The 20,861-nt window shown below is 41.2% G+C and overlaps 1 protein-coding gene across 1 annotated transcript in view; it reads right to left on the bottom strand.

Annotated features, from left to right (window-relative positions):
- The window catches only part of LOC122935350 (collagen alpha-1(XIX) chain-like), a 479,650-nt gene that overhangs the window by 426,861 nt on the left and 31,928 nt on the right, over nucleotides 1–20,861 (bottom strand). The gene's annotated exons all lie outside the window — the stretch shown is intronic.

The following is a 20,861-nucleotide window of genomic DNA, read 5'->3' as shown; positions in this document are numbered from 1 at the left end:
TTACTTTTGCTTATTCCACGGGGTTTATATTCTGTTAGCCCTCACAGTTGTATGACAACGCGCAGATGCAATCATTATTTGAAACATTTTATAATTTAGACACCATTACTACAGTTATAATGTAGTGTAAACTGTGATTGAACATAAATCCCATTTTGTGGGAGAGTAGAACAAATACTGTATTTTGCTCTAACTGTAGCAATTTTTTTCATTATAGGTGTAATTATCTCCATAAAGAGACATTTGAATGTCTGTATGATTAAAGGGACACTTTTATATACAGTCATGTGAAAAAATTAGGACACCCTTTGAAAGCATGTGGTTTTTTGTAACATTTTTAATAAAAGGTTATTTCATCTCCGTTTCAACAATACAGAGAGATTAAAGTAATCCAACTAAACAAAGAAAACTGAAGAAAAGTCTTTTCAAGATCTTCTGTAAATGTCATTCTACAAAAATGCCTATTCTAACTGAGGAAAAAGATAGGACACCCTTGCCCCTAATAGCGAGTGTTACCTCCTTTGGCTGAAATAACTGCAGTGAGACGGTTCTTGTAGCCATCTACCAGTCTTCGACATCGGTCTGAGAAAATTTTACCCCACTCCTCAATGCTAGAGTTGAGCGAACACCTGGATGTTCGGGTTCGAGAAGTTCGGCCGAACATCCCGGAAATGTTCGGGTTCGGGATCCGAACCCGATCCGAACTTCGTCCCGAACCCGAACCCCATTGAAGTCAATGGGGACCCGAACTTTTCGGCACTAAAACGGCTGTAAAACAGCCCAGGAAAGGGCTAGAGGGCTGCAAAAGGCAGCAACATGTAGGTAAATCCCCTGCAAACAAATGTGGATAGGGAAATTAATTAAAATAAAAATTAAATAAATAAAAATTAACCAAAATCAATTGGAGAGAGGTTCCATAGCAGAGAATCTGGCTTCCCGTCACCCACCACTGGAACAGTCCATTCTCAGATATTTAGGCCCCGGCACCCAGGCAGAGGAGAGAGGTCCCGTAACAGACAATCTGGCTTCATGTCAGCAGAGAATCAGTCTTCATGTCATAGCAGAGAATCAGGCTTCACGTCACCCACCACTGTAAGAGTCCATTTTCATAAATTTAGGCCCAGCACCCAGGCAGAGGAGAGAGGTCCCGTAACAGAGGATCTGGCTTCATGTCAGCAGAGAATCAGTCTGCATGTCATAGCAGAGAATCAGGCTTCACGTCAGCCACCACTGCAACAGTCCATTGTCATAAATTTAGGCCCAGCACCCAGGCAGAGGAGAGAGGTCCCGTAACAGAGGATCTGGCTTCATGTCAGCAGAGAATCAGTCTGCATGTCATAGCAGAGAATCAGGCTTCACGTCAGCCACCACTGCAACAGTCCATTGTCATAAATTTAGGCCCAGCACCCAGGCAGAGGAGAGAGGTCCCGTAACAGAGGATCTGGCTTCATGTCAGCAGAGAATCAGTCTGCATGTCATAGCAGAGAATCAGGCTTCACGTCAGCCACCACTGCAACAGTCCATTGTCATAAATTTAGGCCTAGCACACAGGCAGAGCAGAGAGGTCCCGTAACAGACGATCTGGCTTCATGTCAGCAGAGAATCAGTCTGCATGTCATAGCAGAGAATGAGGCTTCACGTCACCCACCACTGCAACAGTCCATTGGCATATATTTAGGCCTAGCACACAGGCAGAGCAGAGAGGTCCCGTAACAGACAATCTGGCTTCATGACAGCAGAGAATCAGTCTGCATGTCATAGCAGAGAATGAGGCTTCACGTCACCCACCATGTCCGACCATGTCCACGACCATGTCTACGTCCGCGTCCCTTACTAGATGTTTTTCTCATTGTTATGGTTCACCACAACAACAAATATATTATTTGGCCCAATGTATTGTATTCAAATTCAGCGGGATATAAATTTGAGGCCTAGTATTTAGGCGCTGGGTGACCGGTATGGATTTAGTGACAGAATTAGACTTGGAAATGCACAGAAGCGTGTGTGTGTGAAGTTATTCTGAATGACCCAATGTGCACCTTGAATATTATATACCCTTTTAGGGATAGATTTCAAATAGCTCTGATATAGCAGAAACCACTAAATTATGAAATTGCTAAATTGGGAATTGTATTTCAACCCAGAACAAAAAATGTGCTTTGACGGACACTAAATAACTTTCCCAGCCACAACAGGACAGCGGTAACGAGAGATTTAGCAGGATATAAATTTGAGGCCTAGTATTTAGGCGCTGGGTGACAGGTATGGGTTTAGTGCCAGAATTAGACTTGGAAATACACAGTAGCGGGTGTGTGTGAAGTTATTCTGAATGACCCAATGTGCACCTTGAATATTATATACCCTTTTAGGGATAGATTTCAAATAGCTCTGATATAGCAGAAACCACTAAATTATGAAATTGCTAAATTGGGAATTGTATTTCAACCCAGAACAAGAAATGTGCTTGAACGGACACTAAATAACTCGCCCAGCTACAGCACTAGGGACAGATTTAGCGGGATATAAATTTGAGGCCTAGTATTTAGGCGCTGGGTGACAGGTATGGGTTTAGTGCCAGAATTAGACTTGGAAATACACAGTAGCGGGTGTGTGTGAAGTTATTCTGAATGACCCAATGTGCACCTTGAATATTATATACCCTTTTAGGGATAGATTTCAAATAGCTCTGATATAGCAGAAACCACTAAATTATGAAATTGCTAAATTGGGAATTGTATTTCAACCCAGAACAAGAAATGTGCTTGAACGGACACTAAATAACTCGCCCAGCTACAGCACTAAGGACAGATTTAGCGGGATATAAATTTGAGGCCTAGTATTTAGGCGCTGGGTGACAGGTATGGGTTTAGTGCCAGAATTAGACTTGGAAATACACAGTAGCGGGTGTGTGTGAAGTTATTCTGAATGACCCAATGTGCACCTTGAATATTATATACCCTTTTAGGGATAGATTTCAAATAGCTCTGATATAGCAGAAACCACTAAATTATGAAATTGCTAAATTGGGAATTGTATTTCAACCCAGAACAAGAAATGTGCTTGAACGGACACTAAATAACTCGCCCAGCTACAGCACTAAGGACAGATTTAGCGGGATATAAATTTGAGGCCTAGTATTTAGGCGCTGGGTGACAGGTATGGGTTTAGTGCCAGAATTAGACTTGGAAATACACAGTAGCGGGTGTGTGTGAAGTTATTCTGAATGACCCAATGTGCACCTTGAATATTATATACCCTTTTAGGGATAGATTTCAAATAGCTCTGATATAGCAGAAACCACTAAATTATGAAATTGCTAAATTGGGAATTGTATTTCAACCCAGAACAAGAAATGTGCTTGAACGGACACTAAATAACTCGCCCAGCTACAGCACTAAGGACAGATTTAGCGGGATATAAATTTGAGGCCTAGTATTTAGGCGCTGGGTGACAGGTATGGGTTTAGTGCCAGAATTAGACTTGGAAATACACAGTAGCGGGTGTGTGTGAAGTTATTCTGAATGACCCAATGTGCACCTTGAATATTATATACCCTTTTAGGGATAGATTTCAAATAGCTCTGATATAGCAGAAACCACTAAATTATGAAATTGCTAAATTGGGAATTGTATTTCAACCCAGAACAAGAAATGTGCTTGAACGGACACTAAATAACTCGCCCAGCTACAGCACTAAGGACAGATTTAGCGGGATATAAATTTGAGGCCTAGTATTTAGGCGCTGGGTGACCGGTATGGATTTAGTGACAGAATTAGACTGGGATATGGCCAAAAAATAAACAGACTATTGCTGGTTAAATGCACTTGGTGTGACAGCTTCACCCTGATGTAGGCTTTAGCCAAAAAACAACCACACCATTGAGGGTTAAATGCACTTGGTGACAGGCGCAGCTTGCCCCTGATTTAGTATATGGCCAAAAAATGAACAGACTATTGCTGGTTAAATGCACTTGGTGTGACAGCTTCACCCTGATGTAGGCTTTAGCCAAAAAACAACCACACCATTGAGGGTTAAATGCACTTGGTGACAGGCGCAGCTTGCCCCTGATTTTGTATATGGCCAAAAAATGAACAGACTATTGCTGGTTAAATGCACTTGGTGTGACAGCTTCACCCTGATGTAGGCTTTAGCCAAAAAACAACCACACCATTGAGGGTTAAATGCACTTGGTCGCAGCTTGTGCTGGCGCACCACAAGACACAAAATGGCCGCCGATCACCCCAGAAAAATGTGACTGACAAACGGTCTGGGCAGCCTAAAAACAGTGAGCAATTGAGGATCAGCAGCTCAATGATCCACAGCTGCAGATCGATCAGTTAATCAAGTCCTTTGGAGGAGTTAATCTGCCTAATCTCGCCCTACTGTCGCAGCCGCAACCTCTCCCTACGCTAATCAGAGCAGAGTGACGGGCGGCGCTATGTGACTCCAGCTTAAATAGAGGCTGGGTCACATGGTGCTCTGGCCAATCACAGCCATGCCAATAGTAGGCATGGCTGTGATGGCCTCTTGGGGCAAGTAGTATGACGCTTGTTGATTGGCTGCTTTGCAGCCTTTCAAAAAGCGCCAAGAAAGCGTCACAAAAGCGCGAAGAAAGCGACGAACACCGAACCCGAACCCGGACTTTTACGAAAATGTCCGGGTTCGGGTCCGTGTCACGGACACCCCAAAATTCGGTACGAACCCGAACTATACAGTTCGAGTTCGCTCATCCCTACTCAATGCAGAACTTTTTCAGCTGTGAGATGTTTGAGGGGTTTCTTGCACGTACAGCCCTTTTCAAGTCACCCCACAGCATCTCAATGGGATTCAAATCTGGACTTTGACTTGGCCATTCCAGGACTCTCCATTTCTTCTTTTTCAGCCAATCTTTGGTTGATTTACTAGTATGTTTTGGGTCATTGTCATGTTGCATGGTCCAGTTCCGCTTCAGCTTTAATTTTCTAACTGATGGTCTCACATGTTCTTCAAGCACCTTCTGATACACAGTAGAATTCATCGTGGATTCTATGATGGTGAGCTGACCAGGTCCTGCTGCAGCAAAGCAGCCCCAAACCATGACACTTCCACCTCCATGCTTCACAGTTGGTATGAGGTTCTTTTCTTGGAATGCTGTGTTTGGTTTACGCCAAACATGTCCTCTGCTGTTGTGTCCAAATAATTCAATTTTGGACTCATCTGTCCAAAGAACATTATTCCAGAAGTCCTGGTCTTTGTCAACTTTATCTCTGGCAAATGTCAGTCTGGCCTCGATGTTTCTCTTGGAAAGCAAAGGTTTCCTCCTTGCACACCTCCCATGCAAGTTAAACTTGTACAGTCTCTTTCTGATTGTAGAGGCATGTACTTCTACATCAACAGTAGCCAGAGCCTGCTGTAGTTCTCGAGATGACACTTTAGGGTTTTTGGAGACCTCTTTTAGCATCTTGCGGTCTGCTCTTGGGGTGAACTTGCTGGGGCGACCAGTCCTGGGCATGTTGGCAGTTGTTTTGAAAGCCCTCCACTTGTAGACTATCTTCCGGACAGTGGAATGGCTGATTTCAAAATCTTTTGAGATCTTTTTAAATCCCTTCCCAGACTCATAGGCTGCTACAATCTTTTTTCTGAAGTCCTCTGACAGCTCTTTTGCTCTCACCATGGTGCTCACTCTCACTTCAACAGTCAGGAGCACACCAAACTAAATGTCTGAGGTTTAAATAGGGCAAGCCTCATTCAACATGCAGAGTAACGATCTACTAATTATGTGCACCTGGTGTGATATACCTGTGTGAGATCTGAGCCAATTTAAGAGGGAATACATGTGAGGGTGTCCTATCTTTTTCCTCAGTTAGAATAGGCATTTTTATAGAATGACATTTACAGAAGATCTTGAAAAGACTTTTCTTCAGTTTTCTTTGTTTAGTTGGATTACTTTAATCTCTCTGTATTGTTGAAACGGAGATGAAATAACCTTTTATTAAAAATGTTACAAAAAACCACATGCTTTCAAAGGGTGTCCTAATTTTTTCACATGACTGTATATATATCTATATATATATATATATATATAGATATATATATATATATATATATATATATACATACACACATACATACACACTTTACTATTGATTGTCTATTTGAAGTTTATCAATGGGAGCAGTCCTGCAGTAACCAGCTGTTCCCTACAATGGAACTGTGTAGTTTTTGCGACAACTTCCAGCGACAGATCTATTGCTGAACAGCTGATCAGTGGGGTGTGGAGTGCTGGATCTCTGTCAATCAGATATTTATGGTTTATCCCAAGGATAAGCCATCAGAGTTACAGTACTGAACCCTGTTAACAACCTATATGTGACTATTCTGTGTAATATGTGTAATAAAAATTGGGTGGGTGGTTTTCTGGATATCATTTTTTTAAGTCCTTCCATGTATTCTACTTCCTGTTCTGACTCCTGATTCCTCTTTATTTGGACTTTTAACACAGAAAACAGTCTCACTTAATTTTCTCAGTCACTGCGGCCAGATAGGGAAGGAGGGTAAGTAACTCAATTAGAGTATGACAAATTACACTAATCAATGCAATGACGTAGTACTGACAAAGTGAAAAAGTAAAACCGTTAAACAATCTATAAAAATGTTTCTATAAATATAAAGTTTAAAAAATATCCCTTAAGGCCACTCTGTAAACTGTAACTGAGTATTACTTGGATTGACCAAATAAAATTATTCTGAGGCCCCTTGATTTATACAGAACATGTAAATATCCTTTTGGCTGAATCATACACTTTGTCGTTATCATTGCACAAATATGATATAGCTTCAACAAGGTCCGACCCTGGAGGTTGATGCCATTGAAATCATTAATGCTTCCAGAGAAGCAATTGGCATAGGCGATCTCCAAGCAGTAACAGATGTGTGTGGGGACTTTACCAGGCTGTTATGATATGTAGTATTACTGTGTCCCATACTACCACTGTGAAATTGTATGATATCAATAAAAAAAAAAAAACTATTAGTGGAATCCTCCTTTCAGTATTTACAGCACAAGCAAGCTATACTTAAAGGGCTTCTGTCCCCCGACTAAGGTAATTTTTTTGGGGGGGCTAGTTAAATTCCTTATACTGCGATATATGAAAATATAATGCTCTTACTTACTTTCCTTCAGCAGTTTCTTCTAAAAACAAACTTTTCTAATATGTAAATGAGGTCTCTTCCAGTAAGTAGGGCGTCTACTTGCTGGTAGCCTCCGTAAAAAAACGCCCCCTCGTCCTGTTGATTGACAGGACCAGCCGCGATCTCCTCCTCCGGCCGACCCTGTCAGCATTTCAAAAATCGTGTGCCTGTGTTCATTCGGCACAGGCGCTCTGAGATGTGGAGGCTCGCCTCCTCAGCACTCCCTCAGTGCGCCTGCGCCAATGACGTCTTCTCTTTCGGTGATGTCATCGGCGCAGGCGCATTGAGGGAGTTCTGAGGAGGCAGTTTAAGGAATTTAACTAGCCCCCCCAAAAATAAATGACTTTAGTGGGGTGACAGAAGCCCTTTAATGGGGTATTCTGGTAACACTGGGATATCTTATCTTTGATTTCTGTTATTGTAAAGCTGACCCACCATTCTAAGTAGACTGCCATTGATTTCAATAATCCTTTGCTTAGGTATCCTAGCCCATTATCCAAATACTCTGTCTAAGGTAAAGTGACCTGTTGGCAACCTCCTCCTCCTTGAGTCCAGTGTCTAGGAGACATGCCCTCCAGCAACCTCTCTGATTGGCACTGCTTAGTGTTTAGTGCCCATTAAGTTGGTCTTTTTATAGAGCTCTTTCTTTCTGTAACTGTTGCCTTCTCAAATATGAACATTTCACATCTATACAATTACTTTCACAGGTTCTACAGTAAAGAATATCTGTTTAGACCATACACAAATGGATACATAGTTTGTATAGTATATAACCAATGTTACTTTTTCTCTGAAGGTAGCTATGAAAAATGTTGTGCTTGTACTGTATGTCTGTCAGCTATGGCATATTAGTCAACGGTATAGTACAAAAGCATAATGGCAGCAAGTGACAGTTGGCAGAGACACACTGTCTGACTGCTTGAGGCTGAATGCCTGTTGAGGAGGAGAGAGAATGTTTTGATGGTGAACAGGTGGAAGATCAGCGGGTAAAGTGAACTCAGCATTATCCTAAGGAGTAAGATACTAACCTAAAACACATACTAAACGTGACAACAGGGAAAGCAGTGATGTTTGTATTGGAACACAGAGCCCTGCTTTCATTACTATGACCTGACAAATCTGGAACTTCATAGTTAAATGTAATTCCCTCCTGTTTTTATGACAATTGTGTATGTCTCTTTTAGTAATAGACTGCTGCTATTCCTGGTAGCACTGTAGTGACAGAAACCCGTGTGGTTTTCATTTTGCAAAACTGACATCACAATGCAACACAGTGTCACAATATTTCCATGATGAATGCCCATAAATACCCATTTCAATGGTATGACCCCACCAGCTGCACAACAGTTGGTCAGTTCATTTGCTAATTGGGCATGATATTGTTTGGAATGGCTTTATTCCATGGTCATCATGGTATGCCATAGACACCAAAGTAGAAAAAGTGCAGTAATGTATGTTGTGAAAGAATTATCAAAGAAGGCACATTCAGTCTATGATTATCAGGACATATGTTAATAAATTAACCAAGCTTTATCTAAGACACTGGGTAAGTGGTGCCAGTTTTCTGTAAATGTGAGTCAGTGTATATGTCTTTTCAGCAGTGTTTCTTTAAAGGGATTGCCGGATGTCATGATATTGGTGATTGGATTGGTCATCAATATCATATTGGTGGGGGGGCAACACCTGGCAACTGTGGTGATCAGCTATTTGTAGGGGCCACAGTGCTTGTGGGACTGCTGGGTTCTCTTCAGTGTTTACTTGAAAACACCATTTACTTGGTAGCAGGGCAATATAATTACAGCTGTTAGTCCCATGACTGGGATAGGAAGCTATAGTAACACTGCACTACAGTAGTGGTCAAAAGTTTTGAGAATTACATAAATATTGGAAATTGGAAAAGTCGCTGCTTAAGTTTTTATAATAGCAATTTGCATATACCCCAGAATGTTATGAAGAGTAATCAGATGAATTGCATAGTCCTTCTTTGCCATGAAAATTAACTTAATCCCCAAAAAACCTTTCCACTGCGTTTCATTGCTGTCATTAAAGGACCTGCTGATATCATTTTAGTAATCGTCTTGTTAATTCAGGTGAAAATGTTGACAAGCACAAGGCTGGAGATCATTATGACAGGCTGATTGGGTTAAAATGGCAGACTTGACCTGTTAAAAGGAGGGTAATGCTTGAAAACATTGTTCTTCCATTTCATTGCTGTCATTAAAGGACCTGCTGAGATCATTTCAGTAATCGTCTTGTTAATTCAGGTCAGAATGTTGACGAGCACAAGGCTGGAGATCATTATGTCAGGCTGATTGGGTTAAAATGGCAGACTTGACCTGTTAAAAGGAGGGTGATGCTTGAAAACATTGTTCTTCCATTGTTAACCATGGTGACCTGCAAAGAAACGCGTGCAGCCATCATTGCGTTGCATAAAAATGGCTTCACAGGCAAGGATATTGTGGCTACTAAGATTGCACCTCAATCAACAATTTATAGGATCATCAAGAACTTTAAGGAAAGAGGTTCAATTCTTGTTAAGAAGGCTTCAGGGCGTCCAAGAAAGTCCAGAAAGCGCCAGGATCGTCTCCTAAAGAGGATTCAGCTGGAGGATCAGAGTGCCACCAGTGCAGAGCTTGCTCAGGAATGGCAGCAGGCAGTGTGAGCGCATCTGCATGCACAGTGAGGTGAAGACTTTTGGAAGATTGCCTGGTGTCAAGAAGGGCAGCAAAGAAGCCACTTCTCTAAAAAAGAAACATCAGGGACAGATTGATCTTCTGCAGAAAATCTGGTGAAAAGGCATATTCTCTGATGAAGCCTCTTTCCGATTGTTTGGGGCATCAGCAGGGGCGTAGCTAACTGCTCGGGGGCCCTGGTGCAAGAGTTGAGCTTGGGCCCCCCTTCCCTCAGTGCGTTGTGTGTCTTCTTATGTGGCACAATGGTCTTTGGGCCCCCTCAGGCTCCTGGGCCCGGTAGCGACTGCTACCTCTGCACCCCCTATAGCTACGCCCATGGGCATCAGGAAAAAGGCTTGTCCGGAGAAGAAAAGGTGAGCGCTACCATCAGTCCTGTGTCATGCCAACAGTAAAGCATCCTGAGACCATTCATGTGTGGGGTTGCTTCTCATCCAAGGGAGTGGCCTCACTCACACCCACACCCTCCAACAGAAACTTCTTCCAACAATCCAACAACAGTTTGGTGAAGAACAATGCATTTTCCAGCACGATGGAGCACATCGGCAATAGTGATAACTAAGTGGCTCGGGGACCAAAACGTTGACATTTTGTGTCCATGGCCTGGAAACTCCCCAGATCTTAATCCCATTGAGAACTTGTGGTCAATCCTCAAGAGGCGGGTGGACAAACAAAAACCCACTAATTCTAACAAACTCCAAGAAGTGATTATGAAATAATGGGTTGCTATCAGTCAGGAATTGGCCCAGAAGTTGATTGAGAGCATGCCCAGTCGAATTGCAGAGGTCCTGAAAAAGAAGGGCCAACACTGCAAATACTGACTCTTTGCATAAATGTCATGTAATTGTCGATAAAAGCCGTTGAAACGTATGAAGTGCATGTAATTATATTTTACTACATCACAGAAACAGCTGAAACAAAGATCTAAAAGCAGTTTAGCAGCAAACTTTGTGAAAACTAATATTTGTGTCATTCTCAAAACTTTTGGCCACAACTGTACTAATACAAAGTAGGTAAACAATTGAAGAAGATGCAGCATTCTCATAATTGCTGTGCCCCCTTCAAACAGTTGATCAGCGTAGCTGCTGGGAGTTGGACCCATACAGAGCTGGTATTGATTACCTATCCTGAGGATAGGTCATCAAGTTCATGAAACCGGACAACCCCTTGAAGTAGGAAGGGAGAGCCTAAAATGTGGTGAATCATTCTTTTGAATTTCATCTATAACCAAAAGAATACAGCGAAATTCCTTGAATCAGGACTGAACAGGGGTACTGCTCTATTCACTGTGTAATTTATCCTCAGCTTATGGCCCCATGCACACGGCTGTGTTTCACAGCCGTGTGCGGGCCGTGGAACCGCGGCCTGGATCCCTCCTGAGAGCAGGAGCGCACGGCGTCACTGGTTGCTATGACGCCGTGCGCTCCCTGCTGCCGGCACAGTAAAGTAATACACTGGTATGATCTATACCAGTGTATTACTGTACTGTGCTGGCAGCAGGGACCGCACGGCGTCATAGCAACCAGTGACGCCGTGCGCTCCTGCTCTCAGGAGGGATCCAGGCCGCGGTTCCACGGCCCGCACACGGCTGTGAAACACGGCCGTGTGCATGGGGCATATGGCACAGAGAAATGAAGGGATTCAATGAATGGAAAATTTTAAGCTTAAGGGGCTCTTAGAGATTGATTTTTTTTTTCTCAGAATAAGTCTTTAATATCAGATTGGTGGTGGCCCAACACTCTGCACCCCCACAACCAGCCTTTGTGAGTAGCTGCTAGCACCAGAAACTTTATAGTGGACTGAACTGAAAGAATTAGATTATGTCCATTGTGTAGCGACTGTCGGAGTATTGCAGCCTAACTTCCATTTCAGGGAATGGGAGCTGAACTGCATTACATCAGGGCCAGAGACTACACAGTGGCAAAAATATATACAATGCAACAGCACTCTGAAAACCAAATAAAGTACAATAATGCCTAAATAATAGAAAGTATTCTGGTGCAAATGCTACGCTAATAAATTTGAGATGCTTGGAAAATCATTTTGTACAAAATTATTTGGGCCGTCTGCCAAACGTCAAGGCGATCTCAGTAAGACGGGAACCTAACACTAAATACCATATTAACTGGTTCCATACTGGCCTCCATTACATTCAGGGAATGCAGGTTCCACATGCATGCCTAGCCCACATTATATTATGCCTCTTATGGTGCCAAATAGCCTCCAACCTGTTTGCAGAGCACTTTGCAGAGTGCTGCTGCATTGTATATTTTTTTGCCTTTGTGCTTTCAGCCATGGCAACACGCACCTGCACACTGGATGTGCTGACTGACCCCTCCATTATATACTTTCAAGAGCCAGAACTGTTGGTCGAGTAGTGTGTTGGACCCCCACTGATCTAATATTGATGGCCTACCCCCAGAAAACCCCTTTAACTCCACTTCTGACTTAGTCCTACTCATATAGCTGATAGGTTTGTTACAATATATCATGGGGACTTCATTTGAAAAAAATACAAAATTCTCGCCGGTATTTGATGCCATGTTTAACAACATTTTTGTATGTTGTTGTGTTGCAATGTATGGAATATGCATTATGTAACCCAGTTGACTTTCATTATAAAAAAAAGTTGCATATATATTTTTGTAGTGTAAAAAGAAGTGTGAAGCCATACGTTATTGCTCTAAACAAAATAAGGTATCCTTGATATATTGCATCCCTCCATATGCCATAAGGACTTATACATATGCCTGACCCATAGGAAACAGTGGGATACTTTTCGGATATACTGTATTTTTTACTGTTTTAGCCTTATCTTCAAATTTCAATAGGATTCCAAAAACATAATGAGAATGGAGCTTTACCAACACTAATGTATTGTATCAAGGCTGATAGCTATGCTAGGAGTACTGAATCAGAATACGTTAGAATCAGAGTCAACCTCCTCACCTTCCCTATTACTGTCTGTAGGTTAGTATAGCATGCAGTCAGGTGGAATACATAACTGCAGACCATACCAGGTACTCTATAACTGTGGAGGAACATAGGTCTGCATGAGATTATGTTTAAAATTAGAGAAAGTAAAGATTCTAAAGATTGACACATATCATATATCATCTGTATTACATATCAGAAAGAGGAATGCATGTCAGTAGAGATGACAAAATTCATTGCTTTTAGGGTATGACCACATGGTACGGTCCTGATGCGGTCATGCTGCAGTCAGGAACCACAGCATCTAATTTCCCAATAGAAGTCAATAGGAAAATAGGTTTCTTTGATAGATCTGGCACTTTCAAAGTTGTGATGCCTGAACCTGATTTACATGTGGTTGACTGCACGTGAAACATGTCCTGCTGCTTCCGGCTGCTGACCACATGGGGTCTATTGTTGAGTAGATGCTTGTGGTATATGTTTAACATATTTTACCACGTGTCATTATTCAAATTAATCAGAATGCTAAAGAACCAGGAAAATTCACAACAGTTCAAAAAACTGTTTATAAAGAATCACAGAGAAAAAACACCTCCTGCACACGAATGTAATACAGATGACATCCACGGAACAGCTGGCCCTTCATAGAACAGTCCTATCCTTGTCAATAATGCGGACAATAATAGGATATATGCGGAAATGGAATGCATATGAAGTACCTTATGTTTTTTTGTGGACTCATTTAAATAAATGGTTCTGCATACTGTTCACAAAAAAAACACAATGAACATGGAAAGAAAATACGTTCGTGTGTAGGAGTATGCATGCTGTAACCACATGTGGTCAGCTACATGTATTCCCTAACAGCATCATGTCTGTATCAAGACCATGCTGTGTATTTGGGTCTGAGCATAGGGGCAAAGCTAAAGGCTCATGGCCCCTGGTGCAAGGGTTCAGCTTGGGCCCCCCTTCCCTCAGTGCTTTGCGGACAGGGACAGGGAAGCACATAACCGTCACAGCACCACACCCATGCCAAATTTTTGACCTAACCCTTTCCCTCCAGCCAGAGGTGTAACTTGACCAGCATGCACTTTCTATAATACTGGTCTTTTCTTATGCAGCACAAGGGTCTTTGGGCCCCCTCAGGCTCCTGGGCCTGGTAGCGACTGTTACCTCTGCACCTCCTATAGCTATGCCCCTGTCTGTGCACTTGCATTAGATCTGTTCCAGAAATTTATGAGACTGAAAAATGTTTTTGATACATGTGAATGGGGATGTTTTTCTAGCATGTGTTTTGCTTCCTGCAAAGTCCTTTCAGGTGTATGGGACCCAATGAAGCTCCAATGAGAACCGTGGCCTCCTCACAGCTTACCAAGCACACTTGAGAGTGGCTATGATTGGTATAGAAGCTCTGCCCCATTTAATTTAATAGGGCGGAGCTGCCCCTAGGCCATGACATCACATGGCCTAGGAGAAGGCATAAGTGGGCGTGCTGGAAGTTGGACCGTCGCCGATCTTATTGATGACCTATTCTTAGAATATGTCATAAAAAAAAAAAAACTTTAAGAATAATTGAACTTTATAACATTTTAGAATATAGTTTATACATAGCACCTTCACTTTTAAACACAAAGTATTAACGTAAGTGTTAAGAAAGCGTCACATTGCTCCAAATCTAAACATTTCAAATAAACTGTATTTGTAAAATACATTAAATATTTATTCCAGATTAACATAGAGGATACTAATGTGCTGCTCCTCTCTGGAAACTTTTGCACAGTGCAGGACCTAATTTGCCCTGAAGTTCTTTATCATGCCCCAGCAGCTGTTTATTAAAGCTATACATATATATAAAAATGCTTTCCTTAACAAAATTCTGTACATGGCAGGTGTAGTCAAACATTTATGTTTCTTCTGTGCTTCCAGTAGGACATAGGTGGTTGCTAGACACCTCAGTAGGCTTTAATTTTGGGATACAAATGGAAATTGACAAAAAAAATCACAAAAATCTGTCTAATCAGAATATCACAGGAAGTCCTCACTGTTGACATGCTTAATCGCCATGAGAAGCATAAAAATTGTCCAGTACCTCGCTATTCAAACAGGAAAACTGGAGAGTGGAGAGTTCAATTACTTTGTGTAGGCCACTGTGGTAGTTAAAGCAAGGATGTTCTAATCTATAGCAATTTGTGAATTTATATACTTCTCATGTTCTGTTCTGTTTTATAATGTTTTCAACTGGTTTATGCCATCTGTGCAGAAAATACTATGCTATGACTTTAAATATAGGCTGTAAGCTAACCATGGGTTAATCCAGTCCCTGAGATGCTTTCTAAAAAGAAGGTGGATTTCATTCTGGACTTTTCTTGTCTCACTGGGTTTGGAGTGTGTTCAGTGTGCTTTGAAACAAGGCCTTTGAAGGAAATACTTTCAGTTCTGTCAGTCAGTACCAGATCTTTTGATGCCCTGAGGACTCTTTGAACCTTTGAGATTGTGGACAGCTGAAGAAGGAGTGTAAGGTTTTCATCTATGAGGGTGACACACGCTTATAGCTAATAGACTATTTAGCTATGGTAAGGTTTTTTGGTTTCCAGCCATCCTTTTCTACAAATAGGTAGATTGCATTGCTGTTTTTGTAGTCTACACCTCACTGTTAGCTACTACATTCATACATTTTTTATACATTTTAAAGATGATCATGTGTTGCATTGTTATGATTTGTCCTACGATGAGACCATTTTGAATGGGACAATCATGCTACATCAGAACACCAAGTTTATGTATGTTTTATGTAAAAACACATCAGAACCTTTGGTCAAGTCAAAAAACTTGTTTTATTGTTTTTTTGGTTTTTAATAAAGTATCAGTTTCCAACATAGAAATACTAAAACGGTAGGCTTTTCTTGTGACATGTTCAGAGAGAAGAGTAACAATGACAAGTTCAAGAGACTTTTACTTTTATTTTATTTCTTATATACTGCATACAAGAAATCTATATTTAACAAAATAAATGACACACACTCAGCCACTTCTGTCCAATTACCTATCCTTTCTCTGTCATTTTCAGCGCTTGCTTCTTAATTTGTAAAAATTATATGGGTTTTATTTGTTCCATGAAGCCTCAGATGTATCATGCAATGAAATTGTGCCTGACATAGGAGAAATCTTTGAAACTGCTGTGTTTTTGTATAGGCCCAAGTCATCAGAGGCTGTAAAATATTCACAGCTTGATAACTCCATTCTTGTGAATTGCATGGTATTCAATGAGAGATACAATTACACTGTTTCGGAATGTCAGGCCTTTGAAAAAAATGTATTAGGCTTTGAACACAAATGTTGAAAAAAATATTCTTGATTTTGGCTTCTATAACATTGCGAGAATAACAGAATAAAATGGTCACAAAAGGCAGAAAATGCTCAAAACCCCATATGCTGTTGTGCATTTCTAACCAGTCCCCAGCAAAAATGCATACAATGGAGGATGCCCGCAGCGGACCACATGTACCACAAAAACATCCTAAACAGGATAGCCAAATGTGTGGATCTGATTGGCTATATAAAACAGATATTTGCAAAAAATGGTGTACTATACTGGTAAATGTGATTGACAATATATGGCTAAACCCTCACACTGATATTAAAATGAGAATTTCGCTAATATATTCTTAAATCTAGAACATACTGGAGCCCGCGCACCCCGTCAAGGTATCTCAAAGTGGCACGGGACCTAACGCTAACCTACCTGTGCATATAGGCAATTACAGGGGCTGTATGGGCAATTACAGGGGCATAAGGTCCGACACACAGCGAACAACTCCCATAAGGCACAGGTAGGTTAGCGTTAGGTCCCGTGCCACTTTGAGATACCTTGACGGGATGCACGGGCTCTGGTTTGTTCTTGATATAAGAATATATTGGCGAAAGCCTCATTTTTAATATCAGTGTGAGGGTTTAGCCATATATTGTCAATTGCATTTACCAGTGTAGTGAACCATTTTTTCTAAAACATTGCCACAACATTTTTACGGTTTTGCTATTTTTTTGTATGTTACAACATAGCAAAAATGTATCAAAATAATCAGGTAATTGAAAGCATATTTGCATAGCCAACAGATTTTCACAGCTGCCACATTGTCACATTCTTTACAATGAATGATAGGGAAGCTGCATGGTCTCAAGAAGAAGACATTATTTATTTAGAGGTTTTCTACCTATACCTTCTGTAACAAGTAACAGTGAAGAGGGGAAGTTAAAGAGACATTTTTTAATATACCCATTAACCTTTGGGCTGATGACAAATTCGGGATCCTAAAGCCACAGAAATGCATTGAAGGTTATTAACCTCTTTCCAACTGGAATTCCCTGAGATATTATATTTAATAAAATGTATAACTCTTTACCTAATATGGCCTCTATTTTGTAATAGCCTCAACTACTGCTGCCCCCCAGGAAACAGTGTCAAATTATATTACATTTAAAACAACCATCATGAAATTTTATGACGTCCTGAAAGAAATACATCCTTGAAAGATCATAGCAAATAAAATCACATAAATATATATGGAATAAACACTGAAAACTTAAAAGTACACTGAACTGACAGCACAGGCTCCGGGAGGACAACTGCAGGCTATCTGCAACCATATATGTTCTGTTATTGCTCCTATTTAAATCACTTGTACAAACCATGTTTTATGATACTCACTCTCATGAGATTATCAGGAAAAAGTAGTATATTTAGCAAAACTGGCTTGTAATAGGTAGCTGGTTGTTACCAGCCAGATGAATAATAATGAACAGAAAGAAACATGAAAGTAAAAATAATCTTCAAGATAGACAGGTGAACTGAGTAATGCAAGAAAAAAAAATGAAAATTTCAAATGTACTGTTATCTGGAATGGAAAAAAATATATACCTGTCTATCTATCTATCTATCTATCTATCTATCTATCTATTATCTATCTGTCTATCTATTATCTATCCATCTAGAGATAAATATAATTTATTAAATATCTCTCTTTTATATCTGTCTATAGATTACTGTATTTTGTAAGAGGTCTGACTATATTCTTCAAGGTAATTGGATGAACTCAAGGTGATCTTGGCCTTGAAAAGTCTCTTTCAGCTAAAGACAGCTGACTGAAAGTCAAAAGGAAAAGAGAACGGATACATAGCAGAGACAAAAATACCTTTTACACAAACTGACAGGCAGTTATTGGGAACAAACCATTCATTCCTGATAATTGCCTGATCATTGAGCAGAGAGGATAGCTGCATTTATAGCACATGCAGCAAATATCCCTCATGTATTAGAACAAGCTATTGCTGCTGCGATCGTTCATCCCCATACTGATACACAGAACAATGAACCACCAAGAAACAATGTTCTTATGTGCTGATATCACTGGAACAAGTGAAGTGCTTGTCGTTGTTTTGCAACTGGCCCGGCGCAAGCTGAAACTTCGCTTTGAAAACACAACCATCATGGTATTTCCCGACTTCTCAGCTGGAACGGTTGTGAAGAGGAGGCTACGGGAGATGAACCTGCCGTATTCTAAGGCCTACCCACCTAGGCTACAAGTGGAAGATGGTGGAACATCAAGTTTTTTCACCACACTTTCTAAAGCAAACGCATGGATCGACAGGAGAGAGCTGAGATGAGTGCACTCACACCACCGGAATGCCTGCTCCTACTAGCAAGTTACCTTACTGACTTTCCATAGCTCACCCTAGGGTCTGTTTTGCTTCACCTGTACTCCTCTCTACCAGTCCTCCCCTTTGCTCTTCTAGATACAGCATTGTCTATAGTTCTCCTGATGTAAGTAAGACATTATCCTGTATTAGATACTTACTCATATATGTTCTTATATACCGAGGCTAAGCCGGGGGAAATGCTTGTTAATTATGACTTATGCCTATTTCTTTTGATGTGTGAAATACTACCTGCATTACTGTTCTCCAATGTTGCAGTTACTAGGTTTCACCACAATGATGACACATGTCTGCTACAGGATAACCTATTTTGGTGTGATCGAGTCTTCACACCATTCTCACTCTCATTGCACCACAATAGGGACCCATCGCCCCATTATGTATATGGGTTGTTTAAATGGCGGAATTAAAAATAATGTCATGGAACCTTAAGGGTCTGGGGACTCCGTGGAAAATGGCCATGGTATTCTCTATGATAAGGGGTTTCAGCCCCATATCCTGTGCTTACAAGAGACCCATTTAACCCCTGACTTCGCCCGTTGGCTACATAAGCCTTGGGTGCAATGGGCACGCCATTCTTGTCATACCACCTACTCCCGTGGAGTCTCAATAATGGTTCATAAAACGCTGAGATGGGAGGTGGAGAGATTGGTCAAAGACCTGGAGAGCCGTTATATCTTTGTAGCTGCACACATCTATTGCATCCTATATGTTATAATCGGGATATATATACCTCCTCCATCCTCGCTGCAGATCTTACACCTAGCAATTTCATTTGCCACAGCGTTTCCACACGGTCTTATGTCTGGGAGACTGCAATATTCTACAAGATCCCTCAATGTATAAGTTCTATCCAGATGATAATTCCCAGGCACATCAACAAACAGTGACTCCATTTGCTAAATTACTTCTGGAAGTTTGGTGGGTAGATTTATGGAGACATAGAAATCTGAGCATTCTGCTATATTCCTGTCACTCCGCTGGTCATGACTCACTCTCTCGTATAGATTATGCCATAGGCAATGCTGCACTATGTTCCAGCACCAAGTCTGTGGCCTATAGGCAACGGGGGATTATCTGACGACTCCTCTATACAACTGAATGTATGCACATCAGAGTAACCTGTCAAGGCCACCATGAGAATACACCCCTTTTGACTATCCCTTTTGACTAAAAATGATCGGATCCCAGATCAATTATTGGTTTTCCTATCTCAAAACTAGTCCACCGAAGACCCGCTAGTTATATGGGAAACTTTGAAGGCCTATTTGAAAGGGTGCCTGAAATCCTCCATTTCATTTATTAAGCGCACCTCTCCAAGGCAGGAACTGAGTTGGCCTTTGAATGTACCCGACTTGAGGCACAATATGTAGCAGACCCCAAGGACTTGCATAAAGACATCTGATTGAATAAAGGACGTCAATACCTCGCCCTCTTAAAGGACAAAGCGCAACGTAAGCTATTCTTCACTAAACAATCCTACTTTAAACTGGGTAATCAGTCTAGTAAGCTATTAGCGCAACTTGTACATCAAAACCAAGCATCTCCTGCAGTCCTGAGAATCCAGGCTGGAGATGGCAATATGCTCCTAGAGACATTGGCCATAGCCCTGGCGATTTCAAGAATTCTACTAGGGACTGTAGGGACTGTATCAAGCCTAGGTGCAACAAATTCCTCAGAGTAATGAGCAGTATTTGTCTGACTTGCAGATGCTTAAACTATCATCAGATAATGTCCTCATGTTAGTCTCCCAGATCACCACTGAAGAAATAACTGTAGCCATTGTCTCACTGGCCACTGGCAAGTCCCCAGGCCCAGATGATATTCCTTTGGATGTACAGTACAGACTAAACGTTTGGACACACCTTCTCATTCAAAGAGTTTTCTTTATTTTCATGACTATGAAAATTGTAGATTCACACTGAAGGCATCTAAACTATGAATTAACACATGTGGAATTATATACATAACAAAAAAGTGTGAAACAACTGAAAATATGTCATATTCTAGGTTCTTCAGAGTAGCCACCTTTTGCTTTGATTACTGCTTTGCACACTCTTGGCATTCTCTTGATAAGCTCCAAGAGATAGTCACCTGAAATGGTCTTCCAACAGTCTTTAAGGAGTTCCCAGAGATGCTTAGCACTTGTTGGCTCTTTTGCCTTCACTCTGCGGTCCAGCTTACCCCAAACCATCTTGATTGGGTTCAGGTCCGGTGACTGTAGGCCAGGTCATCTGGCGCAGCACCCCATCACTCTCCTTCATGCTAAAATAGCCCTTACACAACCTGGAGGTGTGTTTGGGGTCATTGTCCTGTTGAAAAATAAATGATGGTCCAACTAAACGCAAACCGGAT

This window comes from Bufo gargarizans, chromosome 4, assembly GCF_014858855.1.
Source record: "Bufo gargarizans isolate SCDJY-AF-19 chromosome 4, ASM1485885v1, whole genome shotgun sequence".
Lineage (NCBI taxonomy): Eukaryota > Metazoa > Chordata > Amphibia > Anura > Bufonidae > Bufo > Bufo gargarizans.
This window is presented reverse-complemented; position numbering and strand designations above follow the sequence as displayed.